We start from the raw sequence: 18,563 nt of genomic DNA, 5'->3' as shown, positions 1-18,563 counted from the left end.
AACTGAAATATATCAGACAAAAAAAGAAAAATACCAAATGCTCTCTTCTATATCTAGATTCTTTAAAAAGTCCTTTGGAAAATATAATACTGACTACTAAAAACTGGGAAATGTGAGGAATAGGGGGAGATTGGATATTGCTTACCAAAATACTGTAAAGTTGAGGTAGTAGTCACAGTGCGGTGACTTTGGTTCACTATATCTCATTATATGTTTTCTGAATAATTAGAAGAGAGAAAAGCTTCAAATAAAAAGTAGTGATTGGAGATGTAAATATTAATAACCCTTTTGATTACTGTATAATATATACATGAATTGAAATATCATACTTTTCCTCATATGTCCAATTATTACTTGCTAATCAAAATTGTTTTAAATGTTTAAGCTGATAGAAATGTTAACTACCCTGATCTGATCATAGCACACTGTGTCCATGTATCCAATTATAACACTCCACCCCAACAAGTCTGTACAATTTTTAAAAATTGAGAAAGGCTCTGGGGTTTTAGGAAACTCTGCCCTCTTGTGTTCAGAGGGTTGTTAGGCTAACAGAATAGGCTCTAGAGCAAGGCTTCTCAGAGGATGAGCATAGGAATCACCTGGGGATTATGTTAAGTGGAAGATCCTATTCCATTAGGTCTAGTATGGTGCTAGATAGTCCAAGTTTCATCAAGTTTTCTGGAGATGCTGATGATGCTGGTTCTCAGAGCACGTCTGTAAGTAGCAAGCCTGCTGAGTCTCAGCGCTTGAAATGGAATTTGCAGTATTAAGGTTGGACTTACGACAAGTGACCAGGTTTCCCAGAGCCTCCATTCCATTGCCCAGTTGAACTGTTCTGACCCAACCACCACACTCATGAGAGGCTGTCATGTATTATGGAAAATGTAAAGCACAGGGGGGCCCATGGCAGAATCTCAGATCCGGGTAGTGAACCTCCTCTTGCCACCACTCCTGGACTCCCATCGGAAGTTCATTGACTTCAAAACACTTTTTCTTGATATTACTGGACTAGCATAAGTAGAAACTCAGTTTAAATCCACCAAGAATTCAAATCAGTAAGAGTATTTCCAGTTCATGCAAAATTCCTTCTGAAGAAGTACTTAAAAAAATTTTTTTTTTAATATACCAGTCTTCTGATGGTTTATGTTAGAATTTTTTTCTTTCTACTTCACTTTTGCCAGGGTGGATGTACTGTAGTCATTTCCTCAAATACATTTAAGTTTTTCTGAGGAGAGATGGCTGAAGAGATGGATGGATGGAAGAAAAAGAGTGGGCTGGAGTATAGTGGGAAATCAAAAAGGATGGAGAATTTGGATCCAGAAAACAGAAGCTTTTAAATGCTGAGTTTGTAGGTTACTTATTATCAAAGAATTACTGAGGCTTTTGAGTAAGTAGGTAGTGTTATAAAAGTGGAATTCTATACACTTAGTGCTGGTCCATAAGAATAATTGGGAGAGAAAGGTTAATGGGCACTGTGGAAGAATTGGTTAAGAGATTGTGCTCCAGCCTCAAACACACTTGGTTTTGAAACACAGCTATTTCATTTAATCTCTCTGAGTGAGTTTGGAAAAGCTACTTAACAGTCTCCAAGTATCAATGTTCTTTCTGTAAAATGGAATGCTATGAAGAGGGCTAGATGGGATAATGCACATAAAATGCTTTGAGAGTGCATCATACACAGTAAGAACTCAGTAAATGTGAACAATTGGTATAAGAATATGACTTCAGTGTAAGCTGCACAACCAGTCAGGAGGTATCTCTCTCTTCTCATTTGAAGTTTAGGTGACAGGAGCAGCATCACCAAACTTCAAAGCAAGAAGGAATTTTAGAAAATTTACAGAAAAAGATGCATTAGAAAGTCCTCATATATGTGTATGTGTGTGCATGCGAGTGTGTGTGCGTGTGTGTGCATGTGTGTGTGTGTGTGTGTGTGTGTGTGTGTGTGTGTATTGGTGCTGGGAATTGAACCCAGGCGATTGTACATGCGAGGCAGACACTCTACCAACTGAGCTATATCCACAGCCCCAGAAATACTTTTAATTAAATAAGATCAATATTTTGGAAAATGAGTAAAATCACTAGTTATCCTATCAATCAAAGATCTGTGCTAGGCTGGGTGAGGTTGCTCACGCCTGTACTCCCAGTGGTTCAGAAGGCTGAGGCAGGAGGATTATTAGTCAAAGCCAGCCTCAGCAAAAGTGAGGTGCTAAGCAACTTAGTGAAACCCTGTCACTAAATAAAATACAAAATAGGTCTGGGGATGTGGCTGAGTGGCAGAGTGCTTGCCTAGCATGTGTGAGGCATTAGATTCCAGTCTCAGCACCATATATAAATGAATAAATAAAACAAAGGTCCATCAACAACTATATATATATATATATATATATATATATAATTTTTTTTAGAAAAAAATCTTAGAAGATCACTTTACAACTGTGGTACTGTTTATATTTCTACCAAGCAGCAATGCCACAGTTGATGTGATTATTTTTCATTACCTTCTCAATAGTCACTATGGATGCATTTTGTAAATGCCATTTATTTTTTACATAATATTCCATTTAGGTCATTAGGGCTTTCCTTGTAATCTTAGACACTTTGGTTTTCAGGTCTTTTCAGTTAATTGCTTGTCAAAATGGCTTACAGATTTACTTTCCCACTAAATTTACCTATTTCAGTGCTTCCTTTCCAAATTCTCTTTCCCTTTTTTATAATTACTATTTCTATTTCTATAATTAAAATAGTCATCAACTAACCAGTTAGCAGTGCTGTGTGCATTAGCCAGTCTCTTTTACGACAGTATTTTGGAAGGTATAAGGGACTAGAGGGAAAGATTATTCCTGAAACTTCTCAGTCATGTTTCCATATCAGTACTTTTGCGCTTTGCCTTTACTCTCTGCCTGCAATGCTAGCCTTTCAAATATCCCTATGGTGTACCTCTGTACTCCCTCTTTGTCTTGACTCAAATGTCACTACTTTGTGAAAACTGCCTAAATCAATTTTCTTTCTAGCACCCTCCCTGTGTGGAGAAAGGGAGCAGCTCCTGGCTGAAGCGGTGCTACCTGGTGTCCAGCTAAAATATTCGGTGATTTTCCCCACTCCTGTCTGTCTCTCTTATTCTTGGGTTAAATGGTGGCAACAATGGCTGCTTTTGCTGAACCAAAGCCAGTGAATTTCCCATAGCAGTAATCATGCCATAGAAGATTCAGGAGAGCTGGCTGGTTTTTGAACTATTGCCCTGCCTGATGTGAAAATGATTGACTTGAAATGACAGATGCAATATATGAGGTGATTTGGGCTGGAAAGTAGTTGGGTACTTTGGAAATGAAACTTTGCATATTGCACAAGTTAAGAGATTTTTCTCTGCTAAGTGAAATTGTGTTTATTATTCTATTCTTTACTGTATTAAAGAGATATCTTGAGAAGTGGAAACAGGAGTCATTGATGGCCAGGCACAGTGGTGCATGCCTGTAATCTGAGGGACTTGGGGGGCTGAGGCAGGAAGATTCCAAGTTCAAAGTCAGCTTCAGCAATTTAGTGAGGCCCTAAGAAACTTAATGAGACCCTGTTTTTAAATAAAAAGTAAAAAGTGATGGGGATGTGGCTCAATGGTTGGGCATTTAATCCCTGGGAGTTGGGAGTTCAATTACTGGTACCAAAATAAATTAATAAAGTCTTTGGTGGAGAAAAATGAACCATTATAGGGAACATTGTGTTGTAGGCGCCTCTACCTCCCAACCTTTCCCAACTTTTTAATATTCGAATTCACTGAGTTCTCACAGTAAAAAGCAAGATAGATCATAAAAATCTATTTGGATTCTACTCTGTAATTGCAAAATACACCTCAGAAGAATATTGTGAATTTTGTATTTTGAATAGACTCCACTGCAATATTTGATTGAGTTTCTCAATCCCCAATATTTTATAGGGAGGATCTGGTTGAGTTCCTGCATGTATGTATTCATTAATTCTTATTGGAACTCTTTGAGGTCAGTTACATCTTCCTTTAGCACAGCAGTGCAGCAACATTCTTGACAACATAACCATGAGTTGCCTTTCTAGCCTGTTATTCTTTAGTTCAGTGATATTGAAAGATTACTTAATAATTTTAATGTTTAATTTCTTCATTCCTCCCGTGGGTATTGGTAGAATCAACCAAAATAAAGCAAATAAGATGATGAATGTCAATGCTTAGCCCAGTGCCAAAAGAAAGTGACAGATTCCTTAAAGAAAATAAAATTGAATATGTGAGAGGTGACATGTCTTGCCCAGTGTTTTAGTCAACTTTTTCACTACAATGACTAAAGGACCCAACCAGAACAATTGTAAAGAAGGAAGGTTTATTTAGGAGCTCAGGGTTCCCTTTGGGGAATTTGTACCTGGTTTGGCATCTTTTTCTCCAATTCCTTTGAGATCCTTTTGAAATCAGTTATGTCACCATCATTGAAACATCCAGCCATCTACTGTGGAGACACTGGTTCTCTGTAGCCAAATTTTGCTCTTCAGGAGCCCTCCAAGATGCTACACCCTAGATGACAAGAAAATTTAGAGGTGCTCTTCAAAATCAGGAAGAGTTAGTTTTTGTCTCCAAAATATTAAAGATAGGAACAATAAAACCTATTACATAGAGTTTTAATGTGTAATTTATATGATGATTCTGAAATGTGTAATACATACAGTGCCTCACATTTAGTAGCTCAACAAACATCAACACTGCTTTTTCTTAGTAAAACCTGCCCAACTCTATGGTTTGCTACCGTTCTTTTCTTCTTTCCTTATGTTGGAAACATCTGGAAAACCTTCCCTTGAAGGTCATCATTATTTTTCCCTATCTTATTGGGATCTCAGTTTCCTCCTGACTACACAAATACACTCAGGATATTGAAAGAACACAGATGAACACTCAAATGGAGTTTTATTTTCATTTCCCCAATGGGTAATAATTGGTGCTTGTGTATGCTTACAAGATACTGAGGATCATTTTTCTAAAATCGCTAAGATTTTGCCATTTTTATTGTTTCTTTTATTATTGGTTTTAATAACATTCTGCATTTGAGTTCTTTTTCAAAAATATCCATTACTGAGCAGGCATGTTATATATCTAAAGTCCAGTCTCTGGGGAGAGTGAGGGTTGAGGATTCTTTAAGCTCAGGAGTTCAGGGCCATCATAGGCAACCTAGTGAGAACCTGTCTTACACAAAGAAAGTAAGATGCATTACAAATACCATTTTCCAATCTATGAATGCACTTTCCACCTTGTTAACAAATTTAGTAAAGTAACAGGTTATAAAATTATAAGGTTATAAAGTTAAATAAATCAATTGCTTTCCCATACTCTAATAATGAATCTGCTGAAATAGAAATTAGGAAAACTATCCCATTCACAATAACTTCAAAATAAAAAATAAAATACTTGGAACCTGACCTAACAATGGAAGTTAAGGACCTCTAGAATGAAAACTATAAAACACTGAAGAAATAAAATAAAGAAGACCTTAGAAGATGAAAAAAATTCCAATGTTCTTGAATAGGCAGAATCAAAATTGTCAAAAAGGCTGTACTACCTAAAGCATTATACAGATTCAATGTAATTCCAATCAAAATACCAATGGAGGACTGGGGTTGTAACTCAGTGATGGAGTGCCTGCCTCACACATGCCCTGGACTCAATCCTGAGCACCACATAAAAATAAATAAGTTAATTAAAGGTATTGTGTACATCTACATCTAAAAATATTTTTTAAAAAATACTAATGACATTCTTTACAGAACTAGAAAAAAGTTTTAAAACACAAGAATAAGAGACCCAAAATAGCTAAACAATCCTGAGCAAAAAGATGCTGAAGTCATCACAATACCAGACTGAAGGCATCACAATACCAGACTCCAAATTATACTACAGAGCTATAGTAACAAAAACAGCACGGTATTGGCACAAAAACAGATTACAAAGATCAATGGAATAGAATAGAAGACAAACAGACAAACCCATGTAAATACAGTCACCTGATGCTCATAAAGGTGTCAAAAACACATGCTGGAGAAAAGACAACCTTTTTAACAAATGTTGCTGGGGAAACTGGGCATCTATTTGTAAAGAATGAAACTTTATCTCTATCCATCATCCTACACGAAAGTCAATTCAAGGTGAATCAAAGATCTCGGAATAAGTTCAGAAATTCTGCAACTGTTAGAAGTGAACATAGGCTCACATTTTGGCACAGGTATCAACTTCCTTAACAAGACTTTTAAAGCACAAGAAATGAAACCAAGAATCATAATGGTACATAAAATTAGAAAGCTTCTGCACCACAAAGGAAACAATTAAGAGTGTGAAGACAGAGCTTACAGAAAGGGGTAAGATCTAGGCCAACTACTCCTCATATAGGTAATTAATATCCAGAATACATAAGTAACTCAAAAAAGTCAATACACACACAATTAATAAATGAGCAAAAGATCTAAACAGGCACTTCTCAAAAGAAGAAATATAAATATGACCATGAAAAAATGTTCAACATCTCTAACAATCAGGGAAATGTAAATCAAAATTACACTGAGATTTCATCTCATTTCAGTCAGAAAGGCAATTATCAAGAATATAAATAATAAAAAAATGTTGGTGAGGATGTTGGGGAGTGAATACACTCCTACATTTTTGGTAAAACTGCAAATTAGTACAACCACTCTAGAAAGCAGTTTGGAATTTCCTCAAAAAAATAGGAATAGAACCACCATATGAGCCAGCTATTAACCTTGATATATATCTAAAATAACTAAAATCATCATGCTATAGGGATGCAGGGACATCAATGTTTACAGCAGAGCAATTAACAATAACCAAGCTATGGAAACTATTCAAATTCTGATCAATAGATGGATAAAGAAAACGTGATATATGTACACAATGGAATTAGCAATAAAGAAAATGAAAATATGGAAATTGCCAATAAATGGATGGAAACGGAGACCGTCAGGTTAAATGAAATAAGCTGGATCCAGAAAGTCAAAGGTCAAAAATTTTTTCTTCTGATATGAGGAAGTTGGACCAAAATAAGGGGAAAAGAAAAAGGAGGAGGAGGAAATCCTGTGAGAATAGAAGAGAGATCAGTGGAATACAGGAAGGGAATTTGGGGGGAAGGAGGAGAGATGGGAGAAGGGAAGAACTGTGTAATGTATCTGACCCAAATTTCCTATGTACAAAAATGAATATACCACAGTGAATCTTACCTTTATGTATATCTACAAGGCACTAATTACAAGAAAAAGAAAACTATAAATAAATAGAAGAAAGATCAGTGGAGGAAAAGGAATAAGGAGAGGGAGGGTTGGAGGGAAAGGGGAAGTACTAGGGATTGAATTAAAGCAAAATATATTACATGCATGTATAATTATGTCAAAATGAACCCTATTATTATGTATAACTGAAATTAATTAATTTTAAAAGTGAAAAAGTGATTTTTTTATATAGAATCTGGCTAAATTATTCAGGCTGGACTTGAACTGGCACAGGCATACGCTAACTTGGGCTGCTGTGCCCTAGTTTAAGACTCATTCCTCACAAAAAAATAAAATAAAACATATTTTATGTTCATAGGAAGTTGGCTTGAATGTTTTAGTTATCTTTATTTAATTAGTTTAAAAACTTTTTTTGTAGAAACAATGTTGACTTCTGTTGCTTCTAATGAGAAGTCAGGCATTATTCATAATGTTGTTTCTGAGAATATACTGTACAAACTTTCTCTGCCTTATTGGCAAGATTTTAGTGTTATCATTTTGTCTTAACTGGGTACCCCAAATGTGGATTTGAATTCATTCTCTTTTCAAAACCAGAGTGGTAGACTTACAGAATTTCTTATTCAACTTTCTAACCTCACACATAGAATTGTTCCTGACTGAGGAAGATCAAGTTTGTCAGTGGATGGAGATGCTGGTTATGAGCAAAGATTATGGAATGGGTAACAGAATAGATAGTTATAAAGCCAGATGCAGTCATGTGACCATTTGTGGAAACAAGGACTATAAAAGTTGTGAAACTTATTTTTCATTTTAACATGAATATATATTCTGATATATATAAATCATGGCATATTTTTCTTTGTGTACTACCATAAGATGTACTAAAGACAGTTAATCTTATATCTTTTTATATCTGTTAGTTAAGCTGTACAATATCAGTGGAACAGTGTGATACAGAGAAAAGAGGAATAACTATGACCCTGAGATAGATAAATGGACTCTGTATCCTTGGGGGAGAGGGTTAGCTTGTTTTTTATTGAGTGAGAAGTAGTTACATCATATAAACTGGAGGAATGGTTTTTTCATTGTCTATTTGAACAGTAAGTGTCATTAAAGAAGGTTCATATGGATGCCAAGTTGGCAAGTGGGTGTTATGGCAGCTTTATATTTTCTCAGCTAAAGTATATGGAAATATTTTCTCAAAACTTGCTTCCCAATATTGTTCTGGTTTAGCATTGTCCACAAAAGAAATGCAAAAGACATGGAAGGTGGGCAGCAGCCCTTCCCTACAGGCACTGCAGGTTTGGAGCATTAGCTACTGAGGCAGCTCAAACACGTGCTGTGATCTGCCAGCTCATCTTACTGTGAATTCACAGCTGCTTCACTTCCCACCACACCTCCTCCTGCAGCTCCTCTTTGTCCTGTAGTGTGATGGCAAATGAACTGCTTCACCTAAAGTCATAGACCAAATAAGACTGAAGGAGTTAAGGCACTGATAAGCTTTAGTTTGTTCTTATACCTTCCCAATGTCCTCAGGGGTTCCACTATATCCTTACAAGTCACAGTTCATCCAAGTTCATGTCCTCCTTCATCTTTCCTTCCCAAATCTAGCCCAGCAGACCTTTGGTAAACTCAGGCTCAATAACAGTTGCAAAGACAACAGCTTTGCACAGACTCTACCACCAGTGCAAGATATTGGCTAAAATCTAATCCTTACAAGTGATCTTATTCTCCAACATCCATGGTGTTTATTCTTCAATGAAATAGCTAACTAACACATAGCCTAAGTGTAAAGGGCTAAAAAATGAATTTTCATTTGTATCCCAAATATGTAGATCAAGATTCATGCTGTGAGCAATTTTAAGTGAAACTACCTCTGTAAACTATGATGGGGAAAGTTATTTCAACTTTAGACAACTTTAAGCATGTTCTATATAATTTATTTTAAGTTGAACATAGGAGAAAGTTGCTGCAGAGACCTCTTTCCAAATGGGATAGAAGCAATTTTTACTTAGAATTGAATCTTCTGATCTAAACCACAGAGTAGGAAGCCACAGTCTTCTTGCCTGGGCTCTGCAGGTGCATCTCAGCTGGCTTCTGCAGCAGGACCCATCTCCTGTGGATCTCCTGAGTTTTTGTTCAGCTTTTACCATCAATTCAAACACTGTGGTTGCCCAGAGAGCACAGAAATACTTTGCTGAGTCTTCCTGCTGTAAGGGTGAAATGGTAAGCTTGATGGATTTAACTGCTCTCCTGAACTGGACAGAATAGCGACCGCTGATTTCATTTGCACCAGAAGAGCTCTGACGAATAAGGAAAATGATCTCTCCACTGGGAAGTTGTTTGTACCAAAATAAATCATATGCACTCCAACCCGTTCCATATGAACAGTCCAGGGTGACTGCTTCTCCCTCCTGACCAGATGTGGATGGCTGGACTTGAATCACTTTCTGGGCCACACTGAATCCTGTGGGAACAATCAGAAAACAGGGCTGATCCTCTGATGTAGTGATTAAAACATTATAAACATTAGGCTAATTAGGACACAAAACAAAAATAAACTGAAACCATAGATTGCTTTTCTCTATTGCCCCTTTCTTCCAAGTGGAGCACCATATGCCCATGTGCAGTCCTTTCCCCCTTAACATTCTTAGCCATGTTTGAACCCAACCTACCAGAGTAGGAGTAGATAAAGGCCATGGATACACACAGAAGGTGGGAGAGTGGCATGAGGCTCATATCCCTCTACACAGAAGTGTTATTTCTGCCTCAGACCCAGAGTTCAGTGCCTGAGAGCCTGGCAGTGTACATATGTACTTCCTGGGTTCCCATGCTACACCCCCAATAGGAAATGAGGTTCTTACGTTTATAGACCACAAGGTCTGTGCACAGAGAGAAAAAATGTGGTTCACCCCAAACTGTTATTTTAGCTGCTTCTCTTTCCCTGGTAACTAAGTTAGACAGAAGCTACACAGGGAGCATGAGAAAAGTCATTGTGTTGAGGGTTAGAGCTGAGGGAGCTGCAGACGGAACAGGTTTACACACACTGATGTTATTCAGTGGAATAATTTGGAGTATTCATTGAAAGTAGAATTTATTATGAGTCATGGACTCTCTTTGTAATATATTCATGGGTCACTAATTTAACACATATTCACTTTTCTCCGTTGATAACCTAATGAAATTTAAAAGAAGAAAATCCTCCTGGGCCTTTGTCTTTCTCCATGAAAGGCAATGTTAACCAAAATAATTACAGAATCACTTTCTTCTTCCTTATGGAGTTCCGGAGCCTATTTAAATTCTAGAATTAATAAAGATACATCTAAGTCAATGATAAAGGTCAGTCCTTCTGACTTTTAGCAGGTATTCATTGATTATTTTTTTGTAAAAGTACAACAGAAATAAATTATTATTTTTTCAAAATGTGATGTTGCATTTTATTTACTAGATTCTAAAAAGATGAAGATGTTTAATCCTGCTACCTCCACAAAAGGAATTGAACTTATTATATTGTGTTTTGAAGAACTGTTTTTATACCACAATTTCTATCCCATTGATCTGAATTATTCACCCTCACTTGCTAAATTGTGTATTTTTTCTACATTTTTATTTGTAAAATAACATCCTCATAAGCATGCCAAGTCTTTCTGTGACACAAGCCTATAATCTAATCCTTCAGAATGTGCTGATTGACTGCAATGACTTAGGGGCCAGTCAACATGGAAGAACTTGGTGACTGAATTTCTGCATGCTGCTATATGATGGTGTGGAACATAGCTGTTGATCTTCCTTTTGGTCCCATTGTTTTGCTGGGTGAATAAATATAAAGAACCAAAAGGCCAATAGAGAAGAAAGTTACAGACATGTTCTTAAAACAGCTCCAGTTCCTTGATACAGGTTTAAATATCAGATCAGTTTGTGGTGCAGGGAAGAATGTATAATAAATTGAGCTCTACTCCTCTGTCCTATTCCTCTCTAGGTATGCATAAGCAGCTGTTTTGCAATTTTATGGCATCTGTTCTGAAGCAGGTGCATACTGGGATGCCCACTGAAGCCAGGAGAGCAGCATGACTGCAGAATTACTCTCTGTTGATCTGTTCCTTCTCTGTGCTGCTGGCAGTTGCAGATGCAGTGTCTCAGCAGCAAGTGGCAATTGCCATTGAAATGAGATTTCCAGATGGTTCTTGTTTGGATGTGCTGACACTTCAATTGCAGAGTTTGTCCCATCCTTGACACTGTTTTGCCCTTTCTTGGGGTGTAATTGACAGGTAGTATTTGGTAAAGTAAACAGCTTAATATCTAAGGAAGTATTTGAAGGAAAGTGATCATTGAAAAACCTATAAGATTAGTTAATTAACCTGAGATCTCAGGGACTTCTCTGAAATAAAATATGAATTCTGGCTGTGACTGTGAATTTTCACTCGCTTTGGTTGATCTCTGGTCACATCCTGTGGTGAAACACTCTTACCATTTCTTGGTTTCTTGACAGAAGCCCTGTCCTTCCCACTCACCCAAACCATGGGGACTAGAACCTTCACAGAGGCACAGCATCTGCTCAGACAAAGGAGATCCAAACAGGTTCCTGGGTTCTGAAATCTCTCCAGTGACAATGGCAGCAGAAGTACCATCATATTATTTATAATGTAACTCTGTTCTTAGTTTAATTAGAAGTCCTGGAAGGAAGAGGGAAGGGAGAGTGGTGGACCCCTGATTCCCAACATGCAGCCATGTTGTTTCCACATGCATGTCTGTGGTCTGCAACAATCCTGCTACTCTTGTAGCAAATGCCATTTCTCCCCAAATGCCATTTCATCTATGAAACATTCAAAACTGATAATTGTATAAATATTGTCCAAAACAAAAATATTTCCTTCTTTGGACATTGAATTGAGTAAAGATTCTCCTCCAGTTTAAGCTGAAAATTCATCTGGAGAAGAAGTTTCTGTTAACTTCCAAATTTCAAAGATTTATTTTTGTTTGACTGCCCCATAAAGAAGCCCAAATGGAAACACTTAACTTATTCCATGGAAATCTGTACTCAGCCTCTCCCTGGTTCCTTTACAAAGTTCCCAAACCCACATACCAAAGGAAGGCACAGAATCAGTAGTAAGGTTCCCAGATCATCTCAAATCTTCCCACCTTTTATAACCTTGGTAATGCCTCAGCTCTAATGCTGACCACAAATTCAACTATGCATTGCATCCTATTTTATACTTATATATTTCAAACCACTGAAAGCTACTCCAATCATATGTAAAAATTATTCCAAATTCATTATCCAACTTTTAAAACTCCTAGAAAAGACTGTAAAACAAACTGCGAGTCAAGGAAGTTCACAATACAATGTCTATGGTACATCTCTTATTGGTAGGAGCCAATTGATTTGGTTTTTCTTTTTCATTTTATCTTTCTGTATATTAAAAAACTGTGCACTGTGGACTGGGCAGGGAGCTTCTGGTTTGTGTGTTTCAGGGGGACCATCCTTCACATTTTGTTTTGTTTTGAGACAGGCTCTCATTTTGTTGACCTGGCTGGCCTTGGAACCATGGACCTGAGATCTTCCTGGCTAGGCCTCCAGAGTAGCTGGAACAATAGGGGCACTCCACCCCACCAACTGAATATCTTTTAATTCATAAACTCATTAAATTTTTTTCTCAAAGAAATTTTTTTGATATGTATGTAGCCTAATGAGAATACATCTTGTAAAAAGATAGTTAATAAGGATTCCCTTCTCAATTTGGTGAGCAGATGGAGATCATAAAAACTGTGGTTGTTGCTATCCACTTAATGTTTTTTTTTAATTTTATTACATAAATCCCACATAAAAAAGTATAGAAAATAACTTAATGGACTCCTTTTTATCTAGAAACATGAGTAAATACATAGTTAATTTTGTTTTGTTTTTTCTCTCTCTTTTTTCATGTTTTCTCAAGCATTACAGACAGAGCTAATGGAATGTCTTGTCTTCCAAAGAATTAGTCACAACTGGGAAGGTTCCCTACAGGACCTTTCACATTTTACCCTTACAGCTATTTATCATTAAACAATACCTCCAGTTGTGTTTGCATTTTGAGGTTTCTCCTAAATAATTCCACACAATATATAACTCTTTGACATTTCTTACTCAACACGATATTTTTAAGAGTCATCTTATGAAAATTTGTGGGAAACTACTTCTTTGCTTGAAATATCTGTGTATTTGCATTGTATGAGTAAACTACCCTTGACCATTCCACTATCGATTGATTTTTCTTGTTATTTTTAAATACTGTTGTATCCTCATAAATGTCTCCTGTTCACAAATATGAATTTCTTTAGTGTCAATATCAGGAATTGGAATGGCTGGATTTTTAGATTTGTATCTTTTTAAATAGTTAAGGCTAATTGTTTCCCTAAGTGGTTGCATAAACTCTTCTCCATATGGTTGTTTTTCTCCTCTGGAAAAATAAAACTGCCCCATCTTCCCATATGCTTGACAACTATATCAGACTTTGATTTTTGTTTATCTGATAGAAATAACAGTAATTTCTTCTCTTTCACCTTAATTTTTGTAATAACTGTGGAAATGAGTGTTTTATATATCACAACCATTTCTCTTTCCACATCTTTGAACTGCCTTTTATAATCTTGGGTTTCTTTTTTTTTTCTATTTGGATGTTTTCCTTATTTATTTATAGCAGTTCCTTATCTAGGCTTAATTCCTACTATTATCTTGGTTATGTGGTTGGCAAATATATAAAAGAATGTGTCTTGTTTTCAATTTTGTGCTAGGGCACACAGGAAGATTTGGAAATTAGCTTTTTCTTATAAATTCCCTGGGTTTTTATTTCTAATTATCAAATAATTTTAATAAGTATAAATCTATTCAGTTTTATAATTTACTTCTCTTCCTTTTGGTAGCATATATTTTTTCTTCAAAGTTATTACTTTTCCTCAGAGTTTTACATTTTATTGGTTCAAATTTTATGTACTTTCTCTTAATAAATTTTAACTTCTACTGCATATAGGTCTTGTTTTTCAGTATTTTGTATCAAAGTTTTTATTATTTTTTCCATTGTTGCTAAGATAATCTACCATCAACTCAGTGGCATAAGACAACACAAATTTATTCTCCTAGTATTCTAAAGAGCACAAATCCAAGTCAGTTTCATTAGGCTAAAATCAAGGAATAATCCAATATTTGCCTTTTTGGCTTTAGAGTCTCTCTTCATTTCCACATTCTTTATAGGGCTTTTGTTGTAGTTGTTCTGATCTATTGTCTGCCTCTTTCTTATAAGGATCCCTGTGATTAGTTTGGGTCCACTAGGTAATACAGGACAATCTTTCCATCTCAAGATCTTTGAGTTAATTGCATCTGCAAAGTCCCTTTTGCTATATGCTATTCTCTTGAATTGTGACCCTCCAAATTCATATGTTGAAGTCCTGATTTTGAGTACTTATGGGTGTTATATTATTTGAAAATATGATGGTTGCAGCTGTAATTAGTTTGAATGAGTCATACTGGAGTAAACTAAACCCTAATACGACTAGTGCCCTTATTAAAAAAAAAAAAAAAAAAAAAAAAAAAAAAAAAAGGCAGTTATGTGATGAGACAGGGACACACACTGAAGGAAGAGGATTGGAGGAAGTCCAGAAAGAACACAAGCATCTACAAGCCTGAGACTACCAGAGCTAGAAGAGATGTTGGAACAGACCTTCCCTAGAGTCTTCTAGGGGGATAGACCTGCTTGCACCTTGATTTCACATGTCTGGCCTCCAGGACTGTGAGATGATTAATTTATATTATTTTGACTCACCCCATCTGTGGTACTTTGTTATGACAGTCCTAGGAATCTAATATACACCATGTAAGGCTACAAATTCACAGACTTTGGGATTGTGACATGAGCAGTTTAGAGGCCATTATCAGCCTATCACATTGTCTGTTTTCTGTTTTCCATTATCAACATTACCAAGTATATATTTTTTTATTTTTTATTTCTTAAAAATAATCAGCATTGAATTTCCTCTTCTATTATTTTGCTTTTTTCCCTATTTGATTAATTTCTGTACATTTTATTTTCTATCAAAGTATGAATTATACATGAAAATAAACGGTAGGTAAGTATCAAATTATAAGAGATTTGAAAAATGCAAACATCCTTTAAAAAACAAACATCTTTCAAGAAATAGAACATTTGCTTTCTTTATTCCATCAAGATCCCCTGTGTCCAAGCAACTCCTGCTCCATGAATACAACTACTTTTTTGATTAGTTTCTCTATGGATTGGTTTGCCTATTCTAGAATGTGACATAAGTGGAATCAAATAGTATGCATCATTTTATGTCTGGCAATTTTGCTAGGCATAATGTGGTCGAGATTTATTTGTGTATAATTATGTGTATTAATTGTTCAGCCCATTTTAGAGCTGATTAATATTTCACAATTGATTTAATCTCTTCTTTGTGGGTAGTTTCTCTTTTGATTGATTGTTCTTATGCAGCATATTTTTAAACAAGTATTTCCTAAATACATGTTTTTAATTCCTTTTAGAAAATGCATGTAAGTGGCATCCTTGGGTTAGAAGAGATGTATCTTTGCTATCATTGTTTTTATAAGAATCTGTGAAATGGTTTCCAATATGTACAAGAATCTAATTGTTTCACATGCTTACTTTGGATTTTGAAATCCTTGTAGATTCACACAGAAAGTGTAAAAACAATGCAGAGTGGTCTTGTACACCCACTTTTCTCCACTAATAACACAATATGTAACCATAGATACACACCATTACCCTTATGTATGATTATAAAAACCAGGAATTGATATCAATACAATATTATTCATTAAAATGCAGACCTTATTCTGACTCATTTGTTTTTGTCTCTCTTTGTGTGTGTGTGTGTGTGTGTGTGTATACAATTCCATGAAACTTTCTCATGCATAGGTCTTTGTAACCACCACTACAATCAAGACCAAGACCCAGAACTGCTCCATCAGCCTAAAAACACTGCCCATGCACATCCTCCCCACACACAAACTGTGGCTACCCTGCCCTTATCTACAATCCTATATTTTTTTCCATTTAACTATTTTATATAAGTCAAATCATGAATGATGTGGTTACTTTTAATTACTTTATAATATTACTTTTTTCACTCAGTATAATGTCCTTTAGTCTCATCCAAGTGTTTATGTGTATCAACAGTCAATTCTTTGTCCTTGGTAAATAGTTTCTACCATATGGGTGTAGCACAATATATGTATCCATTCATCCAATGAAACATACACATTTTTAGATCCATCATGTGTTACCTGTATAATTAATTTAACCCATTTTATTGCTGTTAGAATAGGATTTTATTATAAAAATAAACCACAATTCATAACTTTGTTCACCAGTTAGTGAACATTTTGTTGTTTTCAGTTTAGGAATGTGGGGTATTGTGGATAATACTACCTTTAAAAAAGTCCTTGGGTAGATAATTATTTTCTATGATACATCTTTTTATACAAAGATGTATAAAAAGTATAAAAAATGTATAAAAAACTGTCAAAAGACTTTCCAATATGGTCAGACCAACTTGTAATCTAACAGTGATGTATAAAGAGCCACTTGACCTATAACTGAGTGAATGGTGATTACAAACACAAATGCTTTATTTATAATGAATAAATTTTGCAGGTTGGTTATCATTAAACTGAATTTCTTTTATTTACTTTAACAACCACCCTTCCATGCACCTGCACTAGTGAATCCATACATTTACTTCATCACCTATTTGTGCAAGTGAAAGCCAGTCTGTGTTTATGTCAGTCTAAGCCCTGCAGCAGGGCTTTGCTGGGGACTCAGCTGCGGGTTTGAGATCAAGCTGCAGGTGACTGGAGAGCACTGTGCTGCTGCTGCACAGAAGTAGGTGGCTGAGTCTCCAGGTTGAGAGTCCATGATGTGCAAGGAGATATGTTTAGCACTTTTGTTGAAGAAAACTGTGAATCTTCCAAATTCTTCTTTTATTCTAATTGAACTGATGGCTACCAATAATGCTGGGCCTTTACATGGGAATTGCTGGTACCATGGGAAGTAGTAAAATGCACTGTTCTCATAAACACAGTTCAGCATTGAAATTGCTCCTTCCTGGACAGTCAGAGATTGAGGACTTTGCTTCACTTGCTGCTGGTCACTTTTTCCCTTCTGTTGGCCACTCAGCCCTGCTTGGAAAGATGACAAAAAGTCATTAGGCCAACAAATTTATACTTCCCTCTTAAAGCTCCTACCTGCAAGATTTGCCTGTGTCCCAATTTTCCATCTTCTCATATTAATCACATGAGCTGGGGCTTTTCCTCCAAAACTCACAGGTGAGGTGAAGGCCTAGGATTAAAAGTGATGCTCCCAGGATCTTGTCCATTCCTCCAGGTGCCACAGCCTTGTGAGAACCCCAGACAGCTGAGCTTGACTCTAAGTTTTCGAGCACTGCGATTCTATCAACAGGCTCCACCTTTTCACAAGTAATTTTGCTAACAATCTTATGACAAGGAAGCACTTCCTGTTTTGTCCAAATTTAAAATTGTTGAAAATACATTCAGGGTGAATAAAAAATCCCCTCCTTAAACATGGATAAGGACCGGTTTAAAATTCCTCTCTGCTAATCCCCTTCTACCTTTACGTCATTTCTCCTGGAATATTAAAACTTATATTCTATGACAGTTGGGTACATCAGTAGAAATCATTTAATATGACAGTAGTGGAAGAGAGGAAATCTCCTGAAGCCACTTGATTAACATGAATAGAGGAATTTCATTTTTATTACAAATATTAATAAAATTTATTGGAAACACACTGGGCATAATACTCCCTTGAAAGCTAAGAGCATGGATCAGAACACACAGAATAAATGGTGCCTTTCTCCTCAGGGAATTTAAATGTGCCTATATTTTACATGACCCTAGAAAATGATAGAAGATGATTAAATAAATGTCAATGTCTTTGTATTATAAAACATGGATCAGGTAAATTAAATATTTCTAAGAATATACCTGATGTAAGAAATTAGGAAATAAAGAATAAATAAATAAATAATAAATTTCAAAGTAATCCAAAACATATGAATGGGCTATATTATAAGTAAAAGAAGTTTAAAAAATTAAGGAAGACATTATTATTACCAAATTAGACAGAGGATTTTGTTGTATCTATATGTTATGTATTCTCAAATCTAGTCAAAGAGAAATATCATCACAGTACCATGGGAGACAATGGTCTATCGTATATCTATTCCCATTTCATTCTAATGTCCTAAATGTTTTATTGCTTATATAAGTTTTGATGTTTTCTTTGTCATCTACA

Source organism: Urocitellus parryii, chromosome 6 (assembly GCF_045843805.1).
Source record: "Urocitellus parryii isolate mUroPar1 chromosome 6, mUroPar1.hap1, whole genome shotgun sequence".
Lineage (NCBI taxonomy): Eukaryota > Metazoa > Chordata > Mammalia > Rodentia > Sciuridae > Urocitellus > Urocitellus parryii.
The sequence above is the reverse complement of the archived record's forward strand: the minus strand, read 5'-3'. Positions refer to the sequence as shown.